This window comes from Myodes glareolus, chromosome 2 (genome assembly GCF_982192425.1).
Source record: "Myodes glareolus chromosome 2, mMyoGla1.1, whole genome shotgun sequence".
Lineage (NCBI taxonomy): Eukaryota > Metazoa > Chordata > Mammalia > Rodentia > Cricetidae > Myodes > Myodes glareolus.
The window spans coordinates 81,194,137-81,221,887 of NC_142027.1; the positions used below are offsets into that span (position 1 = coordinate 81,194,137).

General features: G+C 40.3%; 1 long non-coding RNA gene across 1 annotated transcript; it reads right to left on the minus strand.

Moving 5' to 3' along the window:
* Positions 1–5,004: 5,004 nt before the first annotated feature.
* Positions 5,005–22,382, minus strand: LOC125407539 (uncharacterized). Its single transcript, XR_007234248.3, has 3 exons — positions 22,248–22,382; positions 6,004–6,107; positions 5,005–5,845 (listed from the first exon to the last, which is right to left on the minus strand). It is a non-coding gene; the product is annotated as an uncharacterized LOC125407539 (long non-coding RNA).
* Between the last annotated feature and the right edge of the window lie 5,369 nt (positions 22,383–27,751).

The following is a 27,751-nucleotide window of genomic DNA, read 5'->3' on the forward strand; positions in this document are numbered from 1 at the left end:
TTACCCATTTAATTGAAATATATCTTTGTATATCTCTAAAAAACCTAATTACTATGACTACAATTTGACTATTATAGATGACTATTAAACTGAATTTTTAATTATATGTTACATTTTTAAAAGAGCTGCATAAATATAATATCTTAAACAAGAGTAGAAGTATACATACTGTATAGCAGGCTGAGAAATTCATGTGAAGCAAGTCAGTAAGCAGTATCCCTTCATGAATTCTTCATTAGCTCCTGCCTCCAGGATCCTGCCTAGTTTGAGTTTCTATGCTGATTCCTTTCAATATTGAACAACACTTTGGAAATGTAAGTCAAATAAATCCCTTTCACCCCAATGTGCTTTCAGTCATGGTGTTTCATTGCAGCAATAGAAACCCTAACTAAGACTTTTACCCTCAAAAACTTTCAATCATCATAGTTGTAGAAAAGAAGATATTCCATAATAAAGTCAATTTAAACAATATCTATTTACAAATCCAGATCTACAGAAGGTGCTAGGAGGAAAACACCAACCTATAGAGGTTAGCTATGCCCATGAAATCTCAGAAAATAAAAAATGATATCACAGCAGCAAAATCAAAAGAAGAGAAATACAATACAACACAACACACACACCCTACTGCCACCACCACCACCACCACCAACAACAACAAAAACAAGAAAATAGGAACCAACAATGATTGGTCATTGATATCTCTCAACATTAATGGTCTCAATTCCTCAAGAAAGAGATACAGACTAACAGAACTGATAAGAAAACAGGATCTATTGTAGACAGAAGCTTCTGTCCCACAGAGTCCAGCAGCTATTCAGCTCTAAATAAACACACAGGGGCTTATATTAATTACAAACTGTTAGGAATTATTGCTCAGGTTTATTACTAACAGGTCTTCTGACTTAAACTCACTCATAATTTTTGTCTATGTTTAGCCACATGACTTGGTACCTTTTCTTGGTACCATTCTCATCTTGCTTCTTCTGTGTCTGACTGGTGACAGACTCTCTGCCTTTCCTCTTCCCAGAATTCTCCTAGTCTGGTTGCTCCACCTATACTTCCTGCCTGTTGACTAGCTAATCAACATTTTATTAAACCAATATGAGTGACACATCTTTACAGTGTACAAGAACATTATCCCACAGTGATTTATCTTTCTTCTGCATTTAAGAAACACACATCAATATCAGGGTTAGTCATTACTTCAGGGTAAAGGCTTTGAAAAATATATTCTAAACAAATGGACCCAAGAAGAAAACTGGTGTAGTAGTTTTACTATTTAACAAAATAGACTTCAAACAAAAACCAATCAAAAGAGATAGGGAAAGACACTATATGCTCACCAAGGGAAAAATCCACAAAGAGGAATTTTCAATTTTTATCATTTATGCCTCAAATACAAAGGCACCCACTTTTGTAAAAGAAATACTACTACAGCTTAAATCATATATTGACCCTCAAACACTGATAGTGGGAGATTTCAATACCCAACTCTCACCAATGAACAGATCATTGAGACAAAAACTATAAAGAGAAATGCTGGAACTACCAGACATTACAAACCAAATGGAGCTAACAGATATTTACAGAACATTTCACCTAAATTAAAAGGAATATACCTTCTTCTCAGCACCTCACAGAACTTTCTCCAAAACTGATAGCATACTTTGTCATAAAATCAGTCTCAACAGATACAAGAAAATTGAAATAATTCCCTGAATCTTATCAGACCATCATAGATTAAAGCTGGATATCAACATCAGCAGAAACAACAGAAAGTTTACAAACTCATGAAAACTGAAAGACTCTCCTCTGGATGAAAAATTGTTCAAGACAGAAATAAAGAAAAAAATTAAAGACTTTCTAGAATTCAATGAAAATCAATGCACAGCATATACAAGCTTGTAGGGCACGATGAGGTGTCTAAGAGGAAATTTCATAGCACTAAGTGCCTACACAGAAAAGTTGGAGAGATCTCATACTAATAACTTAACGTCACACACAAGAACTGTAGAATAAAAAGAAGCAATCACAAGAAACAATCAAAATAGGGATGAAATCAATAAATAGAAACAAAGAGGTGGTTCTTTGAGAAAAGCAACAAAGTAGACAAACTCTTATCTAAACTATCTAAAAGGTAGAAAGAAATTATCCAAATTAACAAAATAAAAAACAAAAAGGAGGACATAATTGTTATGGTCTGGTGCCATCCTGGACCATGAATTATTTCTCTGAACCAGAGGGGAGGTGTGGGAAGAAAGATACAACTCACATGGCTTTATTGGGAGGGAGTTTTCCAGTGATCCTTCATGCAATCCTGAGTTCACATCCTGAAAATTCACCTGTGTTTATCCTCCTAACAGCTTTTATACCAAATGGAGGGGGAAATTCATTAGCGTTCTGTTTCCTAGGTAACCGAGAGATTGACTCTGGTCATGCCCATACCTTTCTATGCCCATTTTGTCATGTTTTCCTATCTTCCTGCTCTGTATGCCAGCTCTGTCACATAGGCCGAATTAACTTCTCTATCCCAGGTGACCTCCAAAGAAGGAGCAGAACAACATTAGCATATTCTGATCCTTTGCTAGGGATGGCAACAGTGTGTCTGTAAAGGTTAGGGACTGACAGCCTTCTGTGAGGCCAGGTGCAAACTATGGTCTGGAAGTCTGACTGCCATTCAGTGTAGAAATATGTATGATGTATGGCCCTACACATAATAACAGACATGGAGGAAATCTAGAGAACCACAAGGACATGCTTTATTTCAAATTTCTACTAAATTGGACTGGGTTGCATTTCAATTGAACTTTTGCACAATGGAGTAACATGGAAATCCCCAAACAACCCAGACTGTTGCTAAGACAAAGGGTTACATTAATCAAGCTGACAACATGGCCCTATTGCCAAGAACAAAATCCACACAACTCATTAAACATGGAGAAGTGGTGTCAGTGCCTACTTGGAGCCTTCATCCCTGCATTCTAGTGTCTTTGGTGAAGGAAGGTACACTGCAGGCTACCAAATGAGAAGCCAATCTAGCAATAAAACCTTTGGCCTACAATCTGTCCTGCTTGCAAAATATGCTAGGGCAATGGCGCCATAGAACCTGTGGGAGTAGCCAACCAATGTCTGACTTGATCTAAGGTCTACTTCATAATAAAGAGCCATACCTGACACTGCTTGAGTAACCAAGAACCAGATACAAGATAGTCTAGAGGCATAGGGCAAAACCAAACACTATTGGTCTAACGAGAAAGGTATCAATAAAATTATTCCTAATGGTATTCTGCTATACTCATAGATCAGTGTCACACCCATTCATCATCAAATAGGCTTCCCTCAAAAGCTGATGGAAACATATGCAGAGACCCAAAGTCTGGTCTACAGAATGAGTTCCAGGTCAACCATATATTATCTGGAAAGAGAGTCTACAAAAAAAGGATCCATCTGTCGCTAGACGAAGGTTCTATGGTGAGATGCAAGACAGTCATTGGTCTGACTACTGCACAAAACCAGTTCAGGCACCCTCTCCTCCACTGCCTAGGGTCCTAGCTGGGGACATCCCTATGGACACCTGGGAACCCCTCTAGAGCCAAACCTTTGCCAACCCCAAAATGACTCCCTTAATTAAGATATCTTCTTCCCTGCTCCCATATCCACTTTTCCTCTATCTCAACCATCCCACTCTCCCAAGCTCTCCCTAACCCTCCCCTTCTCCGCTCCCTTTTCCCCTTCACCCTTCCCACCCCACTCCCATTCTCCCAACTTTTACTTGACAATCTTGTCTGCTTCCAATTTCCAAGAGGATCCATATATGTTTTTCTTTGGGTTCACCTTATTATTTAGATTTTCTTGGATCACTATAGGCTCAGTGTCCTTTGTTTATGGCTAGAATTCACTAATGAGTGAGTAAATACCATATTCATCTTTTTGGGTCTGAGTTATCTCACTCAGGATAGTGTTTTCTATTTCCATTCATTTGTATGCAAAATTCAAGATGTCATTGTTTTTTTTTTTTTTACCACTGAATAGTACTCTAATGTGTAGATATGCCACACTTTCTTTATCCATTCTTCCATTGAGGGGCATCTAGGTTGTTTCCATGTTCTGGGTATTACAAATAATGCTGCTATGAACATAGTTGAAAAATACTTTTGTAGTATGATTGGGCATCTCTTGGGTATATTCCCAAGAGTGGTATTGCTGGATCCTGAGGTAGATTGACTCCCAATTTCCTGAGAAACCACCACACTGATTTCCAAAGTGGTGGCACAAGTCTGTATTCCCACCAGGAATGGATGAGTGTTCCCCTTACTCCACATCCTCTACAGCATAGGTTACACAGAAAAAGAGAACCACATCAGAGCACTGGACTGAGCTCCCAAGGTCCAGTTGAAGAGCAGAAGGAGGGAGAATATGAGCAAGGAAGTCAGGATTCTTCCTTCTCTTCCTCCTCCTCCCCTCCTCCTTCTCCTCTTCTGCCCCCCCCTCCTCCTCCTCCTCCTCCTCCTCCTCCTCCTCCTCCTCCTCCTCCTTCTTCTTCTTCTTCTTCTTCTTCTTCTGATTGCTTTTGGAGACAAGGTTTCTCTATGTAGCTCTGGCTGTCCTGGCTGGTAGACCAGGCTGGCCTTGAACTTACAGAAGTCTCCTTGCCTCTGCCTCCCAAGTGTTGGGATTAAAAGTATGTGCCACTACCTCTCAGCTGGTTCTTTGACTCTTGTGCCTGCTCTTGAGACTCCTTTCCTTCTATTGGGTTGCTGTGTCTAACTTTCACATGATAGCTTTTGCTTCATCTTACTATATTTTATTTCATCACATTTGGGTATTATCTCTTAGAGGCATGTTTTTTTTTTCTAATGAGAGATAGAAAAAAAAATGGATCTGGAGGGGAGGGGCAATGGGAAGGAACTGGGAAGATTAGAGGGAGGGGAAACTATAATCTGGATATATTGTATAAAAAAGAATATAGTTTCAATAAAAGGGGAAAAACATAAGCAAGTCTGAGTGATGATTGACTTAATTTAATTTCTGTTTATGTTTCAGATATTATATCTTTAAGATGCCTAATTTAATCTAAAAGTGTACATCAAACATTAAGATATAATAATGAAACACTGTGCCTTATTCTTTTTATTTTCCTTTGAAGCCATCTTATTCATAAACTGCAGTAATTAAGCTCTGTTTTTGAGTGTGTCACATTTGTAGAGAATTTTCCAATGTCTTCTGTTCCTACAGAAAGTCTGTTATCTGTATTTTATATCCTATCATGTGAACTTATAACCAGCCTCAGTTGTTCTTCACATTTTATAAATTCATATCCTCCTCTTCTTTAGTCATTATTGCTACACATAAATATAAATGAATAAAAGTTCAACCTGCTGAGTCCATTCAGGATTACCTGTATTGTTTCTTGGGCTGACCACTTGGTATTGGATAACCAATCAGAATACTCATCCTTAGGGAAGATTGGGTTATTCACTACCTTAGCAGTTGTCGATTACTTGTAGCTTTTCATCTGGGGGGGAGGCTGCATGAAATTTCCCCACCTGTGTTGGAATGCCAACTATTGTTGGAATTGTTCAGGTCTTGTCTAGACAGCCACGTTTTTGAGATTTTGTGGGTATAGCTTCGCTATCATAGCTACAAGACACAACCTCACAACAGACTTCCTCTGGCTCTTAAAATCTTTTTATCCCTCTTCCATGATGCTCCCTGAGTCTCAGGGGCAGCTGCAGGTGTATGGATTCATGCTGGGCTCCCTGTGGTTTGTTTTCCTTTGCGTTTTGAGGAGCTGTGACTTTCTGTAGACAGTCTCCTGCTTCATAACAGGAGTTCCTTTGATCTGTGGGGAAAAGATAAGGAATTACAATGTGGTTACCAAGTGGTCTCGCTGGTGTAGTTGGGCAAGGTTCACCATATCAGGCATGATTTCCCTCCTGTTTAGTGGGTATAATTAGACAACTATTGGTTAGCAACAAGATGTAAGTACCACTATTGCACCTTTATGGATAGCTTGTCATGCTGGTCATTGTCCTGGTGGCTTATTCATAGGCGTCACAGCTGGATATGATTTGCGATTGCTTTCCTCCCTTAGCAGCATAGTCCTTAGGGAGAAAGCTTTCGGGTCAGTCCTGTAGCATGCTTTCCTGTTGGACTACCACAAGCCCACAAAAAAATGATGGAAATTTTTATTAATTATGAAAATTGGGCCATTAGCTTAGACTTATTTCAACTAGTTCTTACAACTTAAATTAGCCCATACTTTTTTAAATCTATGTTCTACCATGTGGAATTACTTCTCTTCCATCTTACACCATCTGTCTCCTCTGCATGTCTGGCTGGTGATTCCACTTTTCTTCTTTCCAGAGTCCTCTCTTGTCTCCAGAAGTGCCACCTAACCTCTTCCTGCCTAGCTAATGGACATTCAGCTCTTTATTAAACCAATCAGAAGACACCTTGGCAAAGACATATCTTCACAGTGTAAGCAAATATTCCACAACAGAGTCCTAATTCAAATCCTCTGAATCCTATGTCCAAAGAGTGTGATCTCTTTAGCAATAGGAATTTACCCTTCAATTTATAGAATACATTTAGGGCAATAGCAGTAGGCATATTGTTTGGGGGACTCTTTAGACTCCCCTGCCCGACAATCCAAAAGGAGAATTTTCATGAGACTTTGCTGAGACTTTGGGGGGGGTATTATCATCCCAAGCGGTGTAATTCATACACACACACACACACACACACACACACACACACACACAGAGACAGACACACACATACATATGTAGTATATGCTATTTTAGGTAAATATAAAATATATATATTTATATTTATATATAAATATATATATTTTATTATATATAAAAATATTTATATATATAAAAAATATATTTATACATATTTGTATATTTATGTAAATATATAAATATATATTTTATTATATATTTATAAATATATATTTATATATATAAATAATAATTCCTTATGTCTTTTGAAACATCCTTATTGTTTCTCATTTCTCTTTTCTTTGTAATGTTCTCTGCCCCCAATGAGAGAAAATGTTTTCCCTAATTCCCCCTTCATATCACCCATATCCTGTTATTCCCCCTTTAGAGCATCCCCTCTCCTCCATGGTCCATTTTACTTTCCTGATTTCTGTGTTTGCTCCGGGTCGTATACCCCTGTCTGAAGAGTTGGAGCTAGGAAGGAACTGCATATGAGAGGGAACATGAGCTGCTTGTCTTTCTGGGTCTGGGTGACCTCAGTAGATTATTTCCTAATTCCATCTATTAACCTGAAAATTTCATGATTTAATTTTTCTTTACAGCTGAATAGTATCCCATGGTGTATATATAGCACATTCTTACTATTCGTTGTCAGCTGAAGGACATTTATGTTGTTTCTAGTCCCTAACTACTGTTAATAGCACAGCAACATTCATTGCTACTCAGGTATCGGTGGAGCAGGATGCTGAGTCCTTTGGGCATATATATGCCAAAGGGTGGCAGTTCTGGGTCACACGGTAGATCAGTTTTTAGCTTTTTGAGAATTCTCCATAGTGACTTCCAGAGAGTCTCTATGACGGTCTCTCTTTCTGTACATCCTTGCCAGCTTTTGTTGTCATTTGTTTCCTTTTTTGTAAATTTATTTATTTTTATTTTATGTGCATTGTTTTACCATGGGTGTTGGGTGCCCACAGAACTGGAATTACAGGCAGTTGTGAGCTACCATGTGGTTGCTGGGACTTGAGCCCAGTTCTTCTGGAAGAACAGTCAGTGCTCATAATCTCTGAGCCGTCTCGCTAGCCCTGCCAATTGTTTTCTTGATCTTAGTCAACCTGACTGGGGTGAGATAATATCTCACAACTGTTGTAATTTGCATTTCCCTAGTAACTAGGGAATATACATTCTGGATATCAATCCTCTGTCAGATATATGGGTGTCAAATTCTCTCCTACTTCCTTGTAACCTAGTTGGCTGTTTTCTTTGCTCTATAGAAGCTTCAAATCCATCTTGTTAATAGTTACTCCACAGAGAGAATACAGTTTGTATCTATTACAGAAAGTATATAGAAGTCACATGTCCTCCCTCTTTCTAAACCATGTTTCATCCAGCTCAGACCTCTCATCCCACTGATTTGAGTGAAATTTCCTTGATACTCTTACCAAAAACCAGAATGACCTCGCCCCTGTGCCTGACTAATCAGTGCTTGCAAGCCAGCCTGCATGCTGCTGGTGAGCTAGGGATATGCGGTGTTTAAATGAGACCCTGGGCCTGCTAAGCTCAGGCATTTGAATGTTTGATTCCCAGCCAGTGGTGTTGTTTTGGGAGGTGATTCAGCCTCGCTGGAGGATGTGAGCCACTTGGAGTCAGCTTTGAGAGTTCCCACTCACATCCTCTTTCCAGTTTGCTGCCTTTGCTTTGTTACCTGTGGCTGTAGATGATGTGTTCTCTCCACTTCCTGCTTCTGTCACCTGCGGTCACACTGGTCCAGCCCTTATAGACCCTTATTTCCCCATGCTCTGAGGCAGTTCTTTCTTCCTTACATTGCCTTTGGCAAGGCATTTCATCACAGCAGCAGAAAAGCGACTGATGAAAGGTATTTATAAGCCAAGGCTGGCTTGGGGAACCTGAGCACATGGTGCATGGAACCACTCTAGACTTCAGACTTTTGAATGAGCAAACAACTAATAGGTTGTTCTGAATTTCAGTTTGTCATTGTATTGTCGATTATATTGAACATGTCATCAGGCTGTGAGAGAACTTAGCCAATACTTTTTTTTTTTAAAAGCCTCATAATAAGACATTCTTTGTGCTGGAGCAAGGCTCAATCAGGCTAGCATGCCTTTTGAAGTGTTTGTTTCCTTGTTTGTTAAGTCTTGATCCATGATATCAAGTCTGTGTCTAAAGCTAGCAGAAGGAACAGATGCAATGTTGGCTTAACTTTTTTGTTTTGTTTTGTTTGAGAAGAAAAATTTCCCAAACTTTTTACTAACTCTACTTATGCCCTACTTCAGAAATATGTCATATAGCATTTGCTTGGAGCAATCAGCCAGGGAACCGAAGAAGACAAGCATTTAGGTTCCTAACTGCTATATGGAAAGTGGCTAAGAAAAAGATGACTGGGAATATATTTGTCATTCACCAGCATTTCCCATTAAGTGGTTGGTTTAATTAGGAGGAATTATCGTTTCTTGTTTCTTTGTGTGTATATGTGTATCTTTTAGAGATGTGTGCATGGTTCAGGTGCCTGAAAAGGACGGAGGTGCTGGGTCTCTCTAGAGCTACAGTAACAGATGACTGTGAGTCACCTGACACAGATATGGGGTGGGGAGACTGAACAGTCTGTATGGGCAGTACATGACTTCACCACGGAGCCAGCTCCCAACACTGTTTGTTTCTTTTCATGGCTATTTCATCTTTGCAACAATTGTTTCAGAGTCTCCATCACTCACAACAGCTTTAACCTTTGGAAAATAATTTAAAAACAAAGATAACGTACTTTTAGGCTTATGTACTTCCCAGAATAATGCAAGTGCGAAACAAAGGAACATAATTGTAGCAAAATAATACATACTTCAATAACACGTCCTTAAATGGAAGTGTTGAAGAAACAGAACAGCTTCCTTATGGTTCCTTATGATTACATGTAAAACTGAGCTTATAGTCCAAGCTCAGGGCAATGTGGGTGGATTATTTTTGTTTGTATTACATCGTTTTGACTTTAATATATCAAAAAGCGTAAAACTTTTTCTTTAGATGTAGTATGTGTCACTTAGTGTCTTGGGTTCTGGCTGCCCAGAAGGAACAAGGAAATGGTTTCTTTTTTTTTTTTTTTTTAGTAATTTTATTAAATTATAAAAAGTTTCCATTTACGCTCCTCCTCCCAACGCCCTCCCACTCCCCCCCTCCCTCTCCTCCTCCCTCTTTGTCCCCAAGGGAAGTCAGGGTCTCCTGCCCTGTGGGAAGTCCAAGTTCCTCCCCCCTCACTCCAGGTCCAGGAAGGTGAGCATCCAAACAGACTGGATCCCAAAAATCCAGTATATGCAGAGGAAACCAGTCCCAGTGTCATTGTCAATGGCTTCTCGGAAAGACTGCAGGCCAGCCACATTCAGAAAATCCGGCCACATTCAGAGAATCTGGTTGGATCACATGCTCGTTCAGTCACGGTCCATCTGGCCTTGGTAAACTCTCATTAGATCCGACCCCTTGTATCAGTGGGTGATAGTATCCCTCGCAGTCCTTCGTCATTTTCTTCCTCCTTTTGCTCCTCGTTTGGATCTTGGGGGGCTCAGTTCGGTGCTCCAACGCGGGCCTCCATAAGGAAATGGTTTCTACCATTTTCCAGCTAAAAGCAGTTATTTGAGAAAAAGAGGAAACAAATATCAAGAGGCAACAAGTGATAGTTGCCTCTCCATAGTTGCTCTGTTCATCTTCCTATGGATGTCCCAGCATTCCAAATCTTCCTCCTTGTGATCAGTTCCTTCATGCCAGTTGATGCCCACACTCTTTCTGGGCTCACTTATGCTCTCCTGTCAGAGTCTACCCACCAGGATTTTTAGGTGCTTGTGTCTTGGAAGGAGAAATTGGACAGGATAAGATGACAGTGACAGAAACAGAAGAAATCAGAGGAAGGAAAGAAAGGGAGAAAGTGGGCTATATCTGGGGAAAGGGTAGAGCTCAGGGCCCATGCCCTGGGGATCAGGGCCTTCGTGTAGCGCACTTGAGTTTGTGTGTGGGCTGAGGTTGTACGTTTTGCTATGATGCAGGGAGGGCTTTCTTTCTGCCAACAGGTTTGCTAACTTTGACTTCACTTGTTCCTGCTTTCTGCTGTAAGCTAGATCTCTTTCATCTAATGGAAGGGGAAAGTTATAATAGGGGGACTGGGGAGTCAGGTTTGTTTTATTTGAGATACTATTCTACTATTCTACTTAGTATCGGAGGGACTCTTTGCTTCCTTGAATGGCACTTTGAGAAGATCCCTTTCCTCTTGTATTATCATATTTGATCACAAGGTGGCACTAAATGCCTTGTTGCGTATGGTTAACAATGGAACCTAGGGAAAATTCCACCTACCTTGCTCTGTTTAGGTAGGCAAAGCTTTATTTCAGTCAACTACAAAAACAAAAGACTAAAGTGACTGGGGTGTGTGTGTGGGGAAACCAATGTAGAGGGATAGGGAAGGATAAATAACACTAAGCATGTTTGAAAAAGCTTTAAGAGATCTTACTATTTTATGTTTACCTAAAATTACATATAGTGTATATGTATACATACATATATATATACATAGTTTTTTTTAAAAAAATGAAGTTACATCACTTGTAGTTATAATGTTCCCTCTGAGATTCACAGTCTAACAAAAATTACAATGCCAGGCCTGAAAAATCTCTTTTTGAATTGTTAGTCAGTGGAATACAGAAAATCTCCCAAATAATATAGGTTTCTGCTGTTGCTCTTGGTTGATTTCTAGAATATGAAGGAAGTACTTCTTAACAAAGATACTACACACTTCTGATACAAAATTTGGAGGGATTAAACTGGACTTATGCTGGAAGTCTCCTTTCTCAGGAACGGCTCATATAGTATTAGAAGATGCTACACAAACTATCAAGGGAGGAAAACCATCAATAGTCCTGCCCAGCTGTGACACACACCTGTGAACCGCAATAGTGACTGCCCTGGCAAGATACACTCAAGGGTTCAATAGAGGCACTTACATCTGGGGGGTAACCAACAGCCGTCTAATGAACGTAAGGCCTGCTCAATGTGAGGGAATTCATGCCTGGACCAATTATGCATGGCTGACAAGACCATGGAGCTTAGAGGGAAACCTGCTACTTCCAGTTTCAGCAACCATTATAATTTCTAAGTATGTTCTAAATAATCATACCCATAAAACCCATAAAGCGTAGCTCTCACCCCTCATCAAAGAAGTTTTTTTTTCTCAGCTAATGAAAACATTTACTGAAGTCTGCAACTTGTCATAACGCAGAGAACAGCTGTCACGGAGTGCACAGCCCCTTTACACGTAAGGCTCAGGAGACACTGAGGAAGAGGGGGTGGAGGACTGGAAGAGCCAGAGGGACCGGAAGATCTGCTGCAAGCTTTTGTCCTCTAAAAGTGACAGAGAACCTGCACCTATAAAATCTCAGCAGCATGGTTGCCTAAACAAGACCTGAACAATACTCGTTGACATGCCGATGTTGATAGGAGAAATCTCACAAGTGTTCTCCCCTAGATGAAGAGCTACAGGCAATTAATGACTGCCGACAGGGAGAGAGAGTCTTCCCCAGGGATGAGTCCCCTACTTGGTTATTCAGTACCAAATGGCTATCCCTAAAAACACACACACGAAGCAACAGTAAATGCACTCAGAAGGTTGCATTTATAGAATCATATGATTGTATACAGCAATAGCAATTTTAAAAAGAGGCCAAGAATTTAATAGGGAGGAGTGGTAAGAGATGACATGGGAGTTATAGTAAGAAGAGGGAGGGGAAAATATGTAAATACTATAGTTATCTATGAAGTCCTCAAGAATATAAATAAAAATTAGAATAAAACCCAAAGGACTGATGATATAGTTCAGTGGTAGAGCACTTACTGTTGGTGAGGTCCTAGCTCTATGTCCAACTCTGAAAAGAAAAACCAACCAATCAATCAATCAATCAATAAATGGGCAAAATTATACAGCATAATCCCATCCTAGAGAATACTTTGGGTGTTTGGTTCCTTAAAATGCTTTAGCTGTTCACTCAGCAAATACTTTCTTTAGATCCCAGCTCTCTTAATTCACATCTCTCTGAAACTTACTGTAGTGGTGAAACTGTCAAGAATATGGAGTGAGAAGATCCTATTCAGACACCACAGTGAGACAATCTGGTTTCTTTGTCACAATAATTATAATCATAGTCGGCCACTGAGCACTGATCTGTAGTGAACATTCTGCTTAAATGCTTTCCGTATGTTTATTCTTAATACTCATAATACCTTTTGAGAAGGTATGATTACTATTCTTATACAAACTTGTGTGTGTTTATCTTAGTAGGCAAGTAGATAAACGATAAATTTCCTACTGAGTTTAAGTATCTTGCCCAAATCATGTAGCAATTAAATGGCAAGGTAAGATGTAAGCCAGTCTGTATGATTTTAGAGTTCTCTTATGTGGTAGCCATAGTATCAGGCATTTGAATACTTGGTCCCCTAGTGGTGACAATGTTTGGTGAGATTTATATTGTTTAGATTTTCTGGAGAAAGCATACCATTGAGGTAGGTTTTGAAATGAAAAGCCTTACATCACTTTCAGCTCATTCTTTCCTTGTTTTTGCTGGCATTGGAGATGTGAACTCCTGTATACAGGACGGAGGCAGCCCAAGAGAGAGATGTATGTTTCAGACAGCAAAGATGGAGTGAAGCCATTCAAGTATCATAAAATTCAAATCCCAGACATGGACCATGGAGCTACAGCACTTGGCATTTGCCCTGAAGGTTTCATCTTGCTTTGGTGTAGTATTTCCCCACAATGTCCCCATTCGTTCCTTTGGAATGGTAATGCATATTCTCTGCCATTTTATGCTGGGAGTGGGTAATTTTCATTTTGATTTTATGGGAGTTACAGTTGAGCGACTCTCTTGAGTCTCAGAAGACACTGAGCTTTTAAACAGTGTTGGGACTGCAAAAGACTATGGAGATTTTTAAAGTCTGACTGAATGCATTTTTACTATGATGTAGCTATGGCCCAGTGGGGTCAAGGAATGTGCTGGTTTGAATGGAAAATGTCCCCCATTGTCTTGAGCATGTAAACCCTTGGTATTCAGTTGGTAACACTGTTTGGAGAGTTCACTGGAGTTGGGCTTTGAGATTAAAAGCCTCCTGCAACTTCTGTTAGTTCTGTACTTTTGGTTGAGATGTGAGCTCTCACCTGACTACAAAACTGGGCAGTAATGTTGTGTATATATTTCTGTTGGCGTTGTTATGATCCTAGCCAATCAATGTTACCTTTTATGTAGCAACTCTCTGCAACAGACTCAAAATAGAATTCTTACAGTGAGTGCTGCTGAGCAGGATGTGGAAGGCAAGAGATGTGGTCAGTATTCACTTCTCTGAAATTCTAGTTTATAAGAAACACGTGATGTCAGTTCAGGCTCCTCACCTGCAGAGCTGTGGCAGCAGCACAGTTGCTATCCTAGCCATCCATTTTTGTTGCAGGAGGTTGATGGAAGGATGGTACACCTATCATCACCCTTCCAGAGTTTGTAGGGTTTAAACATGCCACAGAGGAGGACTTCTTGAATGGTATAGCCAATCTTACAAGCATTTCCAGATGACCTAAACACCATTTTCTGCTTTCCAACTCGCTGTCTTGGCCCATACATCCCATGTGTCAGGGTTGGGTGAAATAAGAATTTTCCCTGACCATACTTCATTCTCCCCCAGTCACTTAGCAGTGTTCCTGACCCATCATTCAGGAATACTGCGTGTGTAAACAGTGTATTAGCAAAAAGGATCTATTGTGACCATGCTGTACACATGGGAGGACCTTACTAAACACAGCAGAGTGAAAAAACACTGACTGGATTGCTGATGTGCCAGGGTTATTGGTTCATTGTCCTAGTTTAGGGTTCAACTGGCTTTCTAGGCAATGCTGCTTGCGATATGTGAGTAATGTTCAAAGAATTCTGATCATACCAAGAATAAAAGAGTTTCTCTTTCCTAAATAGAAAGTTTAGGGAGCACGTTTTATAATTGTTATTGTCAGGTGGAGAAATGATGGTAATAATTCAGGATATCAAAAAGGTCACAAGTGAAAACTGGTCTTAGCTCAATCCTCAACATAAATGTTTGCTTTCCCATCTATTATTTCTGCTACTTCAACCCATGCTTCACTTCTGCATGACACTTCAGACAACACATATCCAGAGCTCCAGAGGAAGAAGTAAGACAGTCTATATAGAGATAGAGCTAGATATGGGGTCTGAACCCTGGTGTTGGGTACACTTTCTAAGTGGGGAGTCATGAGTAGGAAAGCCTTGACCTACCATAAGTTTGTATTGCTCACTACCTACATCATCCTTAATTGGAGCTGGCTAAGAATTTACACAGAAGTCACAGATATGCCCTGGTGATTGCTTTACTTCCCGATTTATCAGAAGTGAAGTTCAACACCAGCTAGTTGGGGGGCTACTTTTGGTCTGATACTATCTCTGGAGATTAGGGTGTGAACTGCATTAATCAAGCCTACTCTAAAAAGTTTTGTGGCCTTCCCCACGCCCCCAGCCTGGTCAGGGAAGATTAAGTTTATCTTAATGCACTTTTTCAAGGTTCAGTAGTACACTTTATTTCACCAAAATCTTGATTTTTTTCATCACTCGCATGTATGATATGTATGAGTGCAAACACACCAGCAAACATGTGAGCCTCTAAGGGAGCTGCTTGTTGCACGGAGAAGTGGGCTTATCTGGAGTCATTTTCTTCAGGGACACACTTCCCAGACCTTGAGTAGATCCCTACACATTCTTAGGCCTTTCAGTCTGATTTTGTGTCTTCAGAAGAATCACTCCCAACCTACTCTGCTTTCTTAGTTCTTTGTGTGCGTGTGTGTGATTTTTCTAAATCATTGGGTTTCTCCATTTTAGAATGCTACAGTGTATGAAAATAAGTTATTACTGCTTCTGTTATGACCCTGTAAAATGGGAAAAAGGTGTTGGTTTTGGTTTTTGATCTCTACTGAGTTCAGTGCCCTAACACATAGTGGTTCCCAGGAAGTAAGACTTTAGTTTGGTAAGGGCTCATTCTAAAGGAGAAGTGTTTGTGGTAGGAGAGTGGGTCGCACTGACCCTCCACTTCTCATGGAGGGTTTGGTCTCCTGGAATAGTTGAACTTGGTCTGATCCTATGGTTCGCTTGTATTTCTGGCCAATGGTCATCATTTGTGGCAACCTTCTTCCTCGTAACAGTGAACCCTCAACGAAATGAGTGGATTTCATTTTGCTTTACTTCATTTTTCTAAGTCTCAGTGAGTACTGCTCCTGACTGCTTTTGAACTAGCGTATAGAGAGAGGGAAAGAATTACACTGTTTGAGCCTCAACTCTTTTTTCTGCTTTCTGCTCCTTGTTTAACTTTTGGTAATCTGGAAGCCTTATCCCCCTCAACCCCCCCACCCACCCAGAGAGCTGTTTGTCTCTCTTGTGAAAGAGGAACTGTCAGACCAGTCATCTGTCCCCTTCCAGCTTTGTTAGCTCTTACCTCTTGATCTTTTCTATATCAAGCACAGATAAAGGCCAAGAGGGCCCAAAACAGTGAATTTGATTTGAATATTCATCTTCAATTTTTGGAACAAGTTCCAAACACCAAAGCCAGCTTTGTGCTTCTGTGAGTCCTATTTATCTTGATTTGCATATTTTTTAATGTTACCTGGTAAGTAGGCACCACAGCACTTCCCAGTTTACAATATGTTTCCTATAGAGTTTGTAGAGGATTTGCAGGGTAGTATAGATCAAGAAAGAATTGATAAATAGAAAAATGGCAGTATGTTCAGGGTAAGAGAGAGATGTCTCTGTGCTTGGAATCAGCAGTGATTGATTTCAACAACTCACTTTCTGTCTAGCTTGGGTTACAACAGAAAGACTCCATTTCCTTACACATTTTATGAATACCTTCAGTGTGGGAGTCACATCTTGACTGTGAGGGCAACAAGGCAATACTAAGGACTTGGGGAACTTACCGACTCATTTGACTCTATTATCATGGAGTTTTCTGAGATGTGTTGAGAGGTATTAGGAGCTCTGAAGATACACAGCTACATCAGTCAGAGAAACAACAACAATAACAACACACAAACACACACACACCCAAACCCAAAACAAGACAACACTAAGTAAATAAACAAAACTCAAGTTTCAGGAATTGAAAATGGTCTTAAAATGGTATGGTTGACTCCTGCCAGGAAAGCAGGTAGGCTAACCGCAGAACCTCTCACTTCTCTCCTACAAATCCACTACCCCAGTCTCCTCCGTAGCTCTGCAGCAGATCACCTACCCATCCCCAGCAGATCACACAGATCTGCTCTTCCTAACCTCCCCCATCCCTATTCATTGCTTTACCCAAGCTCCCAACTCTAGCAGAACACTCTAACCACAGAAGCTATCTGTAGATATTTGCCTCCCTCTGCATTCCTCCAAGACCAATCCCCCATTGTTGTCTGCAGCTCTGTAGCAGACCTTCTGCTATGGCCTTTCTTCACGCTCTGTCCCACTCCCCGGGCACTAAGCAGATCCTGTTGGAACATTTGCTTTCCTCCCTCTCCTAGCCCATCACTATTCCTATGTGTCAGGTCCCCATACCTAAAAACACATTTTACCTTAGGACCCCTAGTGGCCACATTTATTGGGATTCCAGAAGAATTTCCCACCAGGCAACGTACCGCTATCACACTCTCCTAAGAATCAGAGACAGTAACAGAAACCAAGGAACACAATTTCCACCAACATGGAAAAGACAAAATATCAGAAGCTAGAAGTACAATTTTCCCAAACCCAGATGCCTGGAAGTCAGCATAAAAACAATACATTACAGCCAGGACAATATGTCTCCAGTAGAGCACAGCAACCCTACCACAGCAGATCCTGAGTATAGCAACATAGTTGGAAGACAAGAAAAAGACCTTAAAACAGCCTTTATGAATGTGCTAGAGGTTCTTAAAGAGGAAATGAATAAAACCCTTAAAGAGATCTGTGAAAGCACAAACAGTGGAAGGAAATGAACAGACCATTTTAAGACCTGAAAATGAAAATAGGATCGATAAAGAAAAGGTAAACTGAGAGAAATCTGAAAATGAGAAATTTAGGAACTCGAACAGGAATCTCAAGGCAAGCCTCACTAACTGAACACAAGAGATGGAAGACAGCATCTCAGGCATTGAAGACATAGTGGAAGAAATAGATACTTTAAAAGAAAACGTTAACTCTTAAATACTTCAAATACAAAACTTCTAGGAAATCTGGGACACGATGAAAAGACCAAACTTAGGAATGATAGTTGTTAAGTCAGAAGTGTAACCCCAGCCCTTGACATTCATCTAAGTCCCCTGGCCTGGGATTTGCATTGGTCTGGACTCCAAATCCCAGCATGCCAGGTTCTGACCCCTTCCTGGGGGAGGGTCAGGACCCCTCTCACAGGGTATTTAAGTGGGCTCCCAGAGGAGAAACACATGGTTCCAGGTTTGCATGTGCTCCCCACTTTCCTGTCTCCCCACCATGTGCTCAGCCACCTGAGAGCGCCACATTTAATAAAACAATGGGCATTTTAATTTTGTTTGATCTGACCTAATTGGATTTCTTTGTGTGGTGGAGCCACTCATCTTAGGATTTTTTTTCCCTAACAATAGTAATAGAGAAAGGAGAAAAAAAACCCATCTCAACGGCCTGGAAAATATTTTCAACAAAATTATAGAAGAAAAATTTTCTAACCAAAAGAAGGAGATGCCTATCAAGACACAAGAGGCATGCAGAACACCAAATAGATTGGGCCAGAAAAGAAAGTCCCCTTGTCACATAATAAACAAAACACTAAATGTACAGAATAGAGAAAGAATATTAAAAGCAGCAATGGAAAAAAGACCAAGTAACAGCTAAATGCTGACCTAGTAGAATAACATCTGAATTCTCAAAGGAGTCTTTAAAAACCAGAGGGCCTGGACAAAAGTTTGACAAACTCTACAAGACTATACATGCTGTGAGAGCCAAAGTTGCATTTTAAGTTTCAATTACTATGCCTAAGGTATCAATAAAACAAAATGCCTCTGTTCTGCAAGCCTCTTGCCTAAGGACAGATAGGTCCTGAAATGCTGAAGGCTGTTGTTTATGGGAGACAACAAGCCATGTGTTTTTAATTCCCCTAAACAAATTTGTTTGGCTCATCTGTTCTGGATGTGCTTGATCACATGTGGGCAAGAGGTTCACAGGCTGGAGGTAAGTCAGAATGTATGCTTGCCTCTGATTGGACCTGAAGGGAAAAGGAATGAATTATGGGTTTTCTTTCTAAGTCACTACAAACTGTGATTCTGGGCCATTTTCCTGAGATACTGGGTATGAACCTGGCCAGAACACATCAGAGAAAAAAAACATTCCATGATAAATCCAAATTTAAGCAGTTTTTAATCTACAAATTCAGCCTTCCAGAAGGCACTAGAAGGAAAACTCCAATGTAAAGATGTTAACTTCATCCAAGAAAGCAGTGGAATAAATAATCCCAAACCAACAAAATCAAGAGAGGAAGAATGCACACAAAAATCAAGAGAGGAAGAATGCACACACACGCATGCACACACACGCATGCACACACACACACACACCTCCACACTCACACACACTCATATACACACACCATCATCACCACCACAAAAATAACAGGAATCGGCAAGCACTGCTCATTTCACAATTCTCAACATCAATGGTCTAAAGACCTCAATAAAGACACAGACTAACAGAATAAAAACAATAACAACAACAACAACAACAACAACAACAAAAACAGGTTCCATTCTATTGCAGGGTACTAGCCAAAATGTCTAGTCTCTTGCGGGAGGGCACAAGAAGGCGCAGAAACAATGGCTGACTCCAGCAGCCAGGTGAAAAGCAAAAGCCTACTTTATTGAGGGTATGGGCAGGTCTCCTATACCTTTTTCTGGGACCCAGGGGCAGTGCCAGTCTGGAATGCTGTGTTGTCTCTCTTTCTCATTGGCCCAGGTCATCATGACATCGGCCGTATCCAGGTCTCACAGCAGACTTCTGATTGACTCATAGGAAAGTTACTAATGTGCATGCTCAACTGGCCCCTGGGGACTTCCTCCCCGGGCAGTCACAACTGGCCATTATCATCCTCCTACACCATTCTTCTGCTACATCCAAAAAAATACCTCAGCTTCAAGGATCGACGTTACCTCAGGGTAAAGGGATAAAAAAAAGATACTCCAAACAAACAGACCTAAAAAGCAAGCTGGTTTAGTCATTTTGATATCTGATGAATAGACGTCATCCCAATACTAATCAGAAGAGATGAGCAAGTGTAAGGACATGGAAAACTTTAAGATTAGGATCTGGTTAAGACACGTGCCCTTTGCAACACCATAGGAGTCAGCAGGGAAATAACCAACTGTCTCTAGCAGCTAGCCCCCCTGCCAACACCCAGCTTTGTGGTCTAGACAGGAGCAGAAAATAACTGCTTCGGGGAGAGGGTGGGGGGCATGCACAGAAGCAGAAGTAGCCACTTAAAGGAGGAAGAGGATATACAGAAGTAGTCCACACCCTGTACTCATTAAAACCATCCCCCTTGTCCCTGGGTAAACCTGGCTTATGGTTTTTGCCTATATAATGTCAACCCCAAATGATGAGGGGGGGGGTCTCTTCCCTACTGTGCAGCGTCGAGTAGTGGTCAAGTCCTCAGCCTGGCTGGAGAGCCCGCTGAATAAACCTTGCTTTTGCATTCTGGACTTGACTGGATTCTGGTGGTGGTCTCTCTGGGAGGTCTCAACTTGGGCACAACAGAAGGACACGACATACTCAACAAAGAAAAAAAATCTATCAAAATGACATCGAAATTCTTAACATCTATGCACCAAAAATATGGGCACCCAAATTTATAAAAGAAACCCTACTAAAGCTTAAATCACAGATTGACCTTCAGAAACCGATAATGGGAGACATCAATGCTGCATTCTTTACAATAAACAGACCTTCCAAACAAAAATTAAACAGAGAAATGCTGGTGCTAAGTGACATCATAAAGCAAATGACCTGACAGTTATTTACAGAACATTTCCCCTAAGCACAAAAAATACCTTCTTCTCAGCAATTCATGCAACCTTCTTCAAAACCGTCCATTTACTCAGAAATAGAGAAAGTCTCAAGAGACACACCAAAACTGAAACGACAGCCTGCATCCTCTCTGACAGCACAGACGAAAGCTGGATAGAGACATCAGAAGCAACAGAAAAGTTACAAATTCATAGAAACTGAACAACTTTCTACTGAAGGGAAAATGGCTCAAGTCGGAAATTAAGAAAGAAATCAAAGACATTCAAGAATTGAATGAAAATCAATACACAACATAACCAAAGCCTTGGGACACAATGAAAGCTTACAGCATTACGTGCCTACATAAAATATTGGAGAGGTATCATACTAGTGACTTAAACACCACACCTGAAAACTCTAGAACAAAAGGAAGAAAGCACGACCTAGAGGAGTACACAACAGGAAATACATCAAACCCATGACTGAAATAAGTAAAATAGAAACAATAATACGAAAAAAAATACAAAGAATCAATGAAACAAAGTGTTGGCTTTTTGAGAAAAACAGCAAGACTGACAAACCCTTATCTGAATTAACTTCAAGGTGAAGAGTCGAGATCTAAATTAACAAAATTAGAAATGAAAGGGTGACAGAAATGCAGACCTTGAGCAAATCTAGAGTATCTTAAGGACATTCTTTAAAATTCTTTACTCCACCAAGTTAGAAAATCTAAAATAAATGGATTATTTCCTCGGTATATACCACCTACCAAAGTTAAATCAAGATCAGATAAACAATTTAAATAGACATATAACATAACCCATAGATTACAAAGTAGTGGGATTTTATTTGTCCTTTGATGTAGTAGTTTTGGTTAGCCCTCTTTCATATTTCACTTTCTCCCAAGCCTTGTCCTTCATCCTTGCTTAAATCTTTCCATCTTTAATGTCACCCTTTACTTTTCACAATGCGTTCCGCTACTCCCCTCTGTGATGGTTATTCTTGGTGACCAGCTTTACTGGGTCAGATTCATTTAAGAAGTAAACTGCTGGGCGCAAGGAGGAGGCATTTTCTTGATAGACTATTGGAAGTAGGAAGTCACCCCCTAGATGTGGATGGTATTGGCAGCCTCAGATAAAAGGATGTCTGTGCTGGCTAGTTTTAATGTCAACCTGACACAAACTATAGTCACCTGAGAGGAGGGAACCTCGACTGAGAAAATGCCTGCAGCAGATCAGGCTGTAGGGCAAGCCTGATGGCACTTTCTTAATTTGTGATTGATGGGGGAGGACCCAGCACATTGTGGGTGGTGCCATCCCTGGTCTGGTGGACCTGGGTTTTATAAGAAAGCAGGCTGAGTGTCTTAGGATTTCTATTGCTGTGAAGAGACATCATAACCGTGGCAACTCTTTTAAAGGAAAACATTTAATTGTGGTGACCCACTTACAGTTCAGAAGTTCAGTCTATGATAACCACGGTGGGGAACATGGTGGCATGCAGGCAAACAAGGTGCTAGAGAAGTAGCTGAGGGTCCTACATCTTGCACGGGCATCAGGAGGTGGTCTCAGACACTGAACAGTATCTTGAGTATATATGAGACCTCAAAGTCCACCTCCACAGAGACACATTTCCTCCCCCAAGACCACACCTACTCTAACAAGGCCACACCTTCTAATTATTTGGCAACATTTCTTCTGTTTCCTCTTTGTGAAATAATTTGAGGAGTATTGGTATTAGCTTTTCTTTGAAAGTCTGCTAGAATTCTGCTGTAACCATCTGGCCCTGGATTTTTTTTTTCTTTTTCTAGTTTTCTTTCTTTCTTTTCTTTTTTTTTTTTTTTTTTGGTTGGGAAACTTTCAATGACTGCTTTTATTTCCTTGGGGATTATAGGAATATTAAAATTGCTTATCTGATCTTTATTTGACTTTGGTAAGTAGTGTCTATTGAGAAAATTATCCATTTCTTTTATATTTTCCAGTTTTGTGGAGTACACATTTTTGAAATATGATGTAATGATTCTTTGGATTTCCTCAGTGTTCTTTTATTATGTCACCCTTTTCATTTCTGATTTTGATAATTTGGATGTTCTCTCTTTGCCTTTTAGGTAGTTTGGATAGGGTTCGCCTATCTTGTTGATTTTCTCAGAGAACCAACTCTTTGCTCCATTGATTCTTTGTATTGTTCTCTCCTTCATTTTATTGATTTTAGTTCTGATTTGGTCACTTCTCCCTAGTATCAGCACAAATCCTCGACTGAGCCTAGGCAAACCTAGCCATATAGGCTGTGTCAGGTACAGAGCATCACGTGGTGCTTGTGGAGCAGTGAGGATCTTGGTCTCACCTACATGACTGATGTGGACGTTAAATATTGAATGGCTTTCAATGTTTACTGTTCTTGTTTTTTCTCTCTATCTTCTTCAAGAATACGACTGCTTTGCAGACTATGAAATCTTGAAGACTTTTGTCCTCCATTTTCAAATGACATCATCACAATAAAGAGGAATTCATCCACACCCCCGACTTCCAAAGTTCTGAAGCTTTCCTATCTCTTGTTTCTAGTATTTTTCATTTTAAAGCATTTAGTGTAATTCTGAAATTAATATAATTTAAAGGAAGTTATGATAGATATTTGGGTGAAGGGAATGATCTGTACAACTTTCTAGAAGCTTTTTATGCCATCATTTTTTTTTATTTTAAGTTTTTTATTTATTTTATGTACCAACCACAGTGTCCCCTTCCTACCCGCCTCTCACTTCCTCCCACCTCCCCCAAACCATACCCCTATCCACTCCTCTGAAAGGGTAAGGCCTCCCATAGGGAGTCAATAAAGCCTACATGCTAGGACTTTTGATTCTGCTTTATCTTATATCACTCTGAACAGCAGGAAGAAAAACTGATAATAGGTTTTAATATATTATTCTGTATTTGTATATTGATTATATGTTTATTACTATTGTATGCTTACAAAAACTTCTTATTTACATTTGTTTAGTGTGTGTGTATGGATGTGTTGTGGAGTTAAGTCTTTCTAGGAATGAAAGTTAAGTATATCCAAAAGACAAAGGACTGGTAGAATAAACACCTAAATTCCTCTGTTCAAGATGTAACAATAAACAATTCAAGCCAAGTGTATTTTATCTGAATCTCTACCCACATTTTCTTCTATCATTGTCTTTAAGGAGATAACATATCTTGTTTGCAAATATTTAACATATTTTTCTAAATAGGATTCTTTAAAAACAGGATAATTTTATCATTATATCATGAAGAATACATTTAATTTCCCCACTTATCCATTTACTTTTTTTTAAAAAATTAGCTTTTAATTTTGAATCAAGATCTAGAAAAAATTGGAGTGAGGAAAGCCCATATGCTATGGATTGCTTGCAGATTCCCTGTCCTGTGGCTCAAGAGTATTTGCTGTCCCTCACGGCAGTTCTGTGCTGACTTACTGAGGTATCCAGAGACTGTCTGATTCTTCTTTTTGGTTTTGGCAAGAAATTCTGGACTCAAAAAGAAGTATGCAGGAGCTGTAGCCTTTTAGTTCATTCATAATGAAGATCTCAGGTCTACTATAACGAGGCACTAAGGCACTAAGGAATACAGCAAAGTGATTAGGTGAGGTGAGACTTTCAGGTTGAGAACAGGGGGAGTATAGTGAAGACTCTAAGATTTTCAACAGATTAAAACTAAATTGTTACCCAAGTCTTCCATACATAATTTATGTATTTCTCAAACCTTCTTTCAAGATCGATGGAAATAATCAACCGAATTTGTAAAAGAGCATTCATTGTCCTTGTGATTCCGAGTCACTATGTAGAATCAGTGGGGACACTATACATGTGCTGGCTAGTTTTACATCAGTGTGACACAGTCTACGCATCTAAAACGAGGGAACCTCAATTGAGAAAATGTCTCCACAAGATCTATGTGTAGGGCATTTTCTTAATTAGCAATTGATGGGGGAGGGCTCAATCCATTGTGGGTAGTGCCACCGAGGGCTAGTGGTCCTCGTTTCTATAAGAAAGCAGCTAGGCTTTGGAGGAGTCAGTCTGTTCATAAGTGAATCACAGACATTGGGCATTAAAGATTTTTTACACAACTGAAGTTTGGTTTCGCTATGGTTTGACTGTGACTGTGGTTCTTTCTTTTTGAAGTAAGAATGTGTTTGATAGTTTTGGTTTTATAGGAGCCCACAGTTGTAGACTTTGGATTTTTTAGGAAACTGAATTTTTAAGTATTCGGATTTTTAAAGACTGTGGGACTTTTAGAAATTGTAATGTTGATATTAATGTGTGATCTTGGTGATGGACAAGGAAGGAAAAAATATGACTTAACAGTGGTATTTTTGTGCCAAGTTGACAAGGGGTCAGTTATAGGGTCTAGTTTTATTACAACTTGGTACACACTAGAGTCATCTTAAAGAGGGACCCTCAACTGAGAAAATGTCTTCATAAGATCTGGATGTAGGGCATTTTCTTAACTAGTGATTGATATGGGGCGTCCCAGCCCAGTGTGGGTGGTGTGACCCCTGGGCTGGTGGCTCTAGGTTCTATAAGAAAGCAGGCTGAGTGAGCCATGGGGAGCAAGCCGTAAGGTACCACTCCTCCATAACCTCTACACCAGCTCCTGCCTACAGGTTCCTGCCCTGTTTGATTTTCTATCTTGACTTCCTTCAGTGATGAACAGTAATGTAGAAGTGTAAGCCAAATAAACCCTTTCTTCCTCTCCCTGCTTTGGTCATTGTATTTCGCTAGAGCAGGAAAACCCTAGGAAGATACTTTATAACAAGTTGCCATGTGTTGTTTGAGCTCACTGAAAGCTTGGCTCTAAAAGTTTTGTCACTCACCCCTTACATCTCAGACACAGGCATGAGATGTCTCAGAGTTTGTCTCAGAGTTTCCTTTTAAAGCCCCTTGTCTATGGATGACTTACTACCGTCTAACTCTGTGACAAGGAAGAGGGAACAGCAAGACATCCCGTGAATAAAATCACTGTGCTTTTGAGGATGGCTAGAAACCCAACTATTTTTAACAGGTGTTACTGTGCTGACCTCATGATGGAAAAGTACCGACAGTGGGTAAAAGCTGGAAGTTCAGCCACGGGTAGCTTGTACTTTGGGAGAACTTTCAGTTGGGAACTACATCTGGCTTCCCCCGGCCCATTTGTTGTGAGTCCCTGATTTGATGATGTTATCTCTAGCTGCTGCTATCTCTGTTTTTGCTTTGCAAAACCTCTCCTGAAGTGAAACTGCTCTGCCTGAGGCCCTTGCTGGGGGAACTCCAGGGCTGCTTCCACCTGTTTGTTTCTGCAAGGTGTTTGTAGGCTGCCAATTGGGGGTCTTATCTCTCTGTTGTTTTTTGTTCTTTTTCTTGGAAGCCTCACCGGAGGAGCCCTCTGCTCTGCCTGGTGCTCTATCTCTTCCGAACTCCAGTTGAATGCTTATAGGGTGTCTTAGGGTTTCTATTGCTGTGAAGAGGCACCGTGACCACAGCAACTCCTAAAAAGAAAACATTTAATTGTTGCGGCTCACTTACAGTTCAGAGGATCAGTTCATCATGGCAGGGAGCATGCAGGCAGGCATGGTGCTGGAGAAATAGCTGAGTGTCCTATATCTTGAAGGCAACAGGAAGTCAACTGATTCATTGGGTGATATCCTATGCATAAGAAACCTCAAAGCCTGCTCCCACAGTGACACACTTCCTGTAATAAGGTCATACCCACTCCAGCGAAGACACACCTCCTAATAATTCTTCTCACTATGAGATTTTGGGGGCCAAATACTTCAAACAGCCACATAGGGACTGCCCAGTTTGTTTTTGCTGGACATTTTGAGTACCTGACTTGATGTTTCTATCTATCTTCTATCATATATCTATCTATCATCTAGTTATTATTTGATATTTATTCTTTTACTTTGGGTTGCTGTATACTTCAGAAACTCACTCATTCAAAACCCAAAATAGGACTATCATAGAGCATTCTATGGACTGTCCTGAATAGTGAGTTATAGAATGTCAAGATCTAAAGGAATGTTTGAGATGAATGTGCTACTATACCAGTTTTGCTCAAATGAGGATGCCAAGAAAATACCACATGCCTGGGAAGCATAATGAATACTTCCTTTCTTTTGCTTTTTTTTTTTTTTTTGAGAGAGTGTTTCTCTACGTAGCTCCGAAACTCACTCTGTAGACCATACTGGCCACGAACTCACAGAGATCTGCCTGCCTCTGCCTCCTGAATGCTGAGATTAAAGATATGTGCCACCAGCACCTGGGCAAATACTTTAATTCCTAATTGGGATGATGACATTAAAAAACCCATGGGAACCTAGGAACAACCAGAGTTTTTCTATTCTAAAGGAAACTCCTACATCTGTTTCTGATTTCAGAGCAATTGTCAGCAAGTACAAACAGTCCTAAGGAGTAGTTTTGTTTCCTGTAGTATGAAGCCTTATAGGCCAGATGCCAGGGATAGCATTTAAATTGGGGTCTCAGTCATGGTTGTTTCCCAGAGTCTGCTACGCTTTGCTGTCAAAACAATGCGTTCTAGGAAAGTCAGACTAGGTTGACAACATGGCTGTTATTATATTTGGCTCACAAATTATGACCGTTCAGTAAAATTTTAGTTAACTTAGGAATGAAGGTATAAGTTTTTTAATGACCACTGTTGAGTTTTAAAATGAAATTTACATTTATTATTTCTGTGTATGGTCTCAAATGAAGTGCATGCATGCATATGTTCTCATGCTCCAACGCCGCGGTGTGGGTGTGTAGGTCAGAAGGAGGTGTTGTGGAGTCAGTGTTTTCCTTCCACCTTTATGTGAGTTCCAGAGATGAAACTTGGGCTGCCAGTCTTGCTTAGCAACCACCTTTACCCCTCAGGGCCACCAGTGCATTTGATGAAAGTCGGGCTGCCTGGCTAATTTCATCCTTTAGCTTCTCCTTCGCAA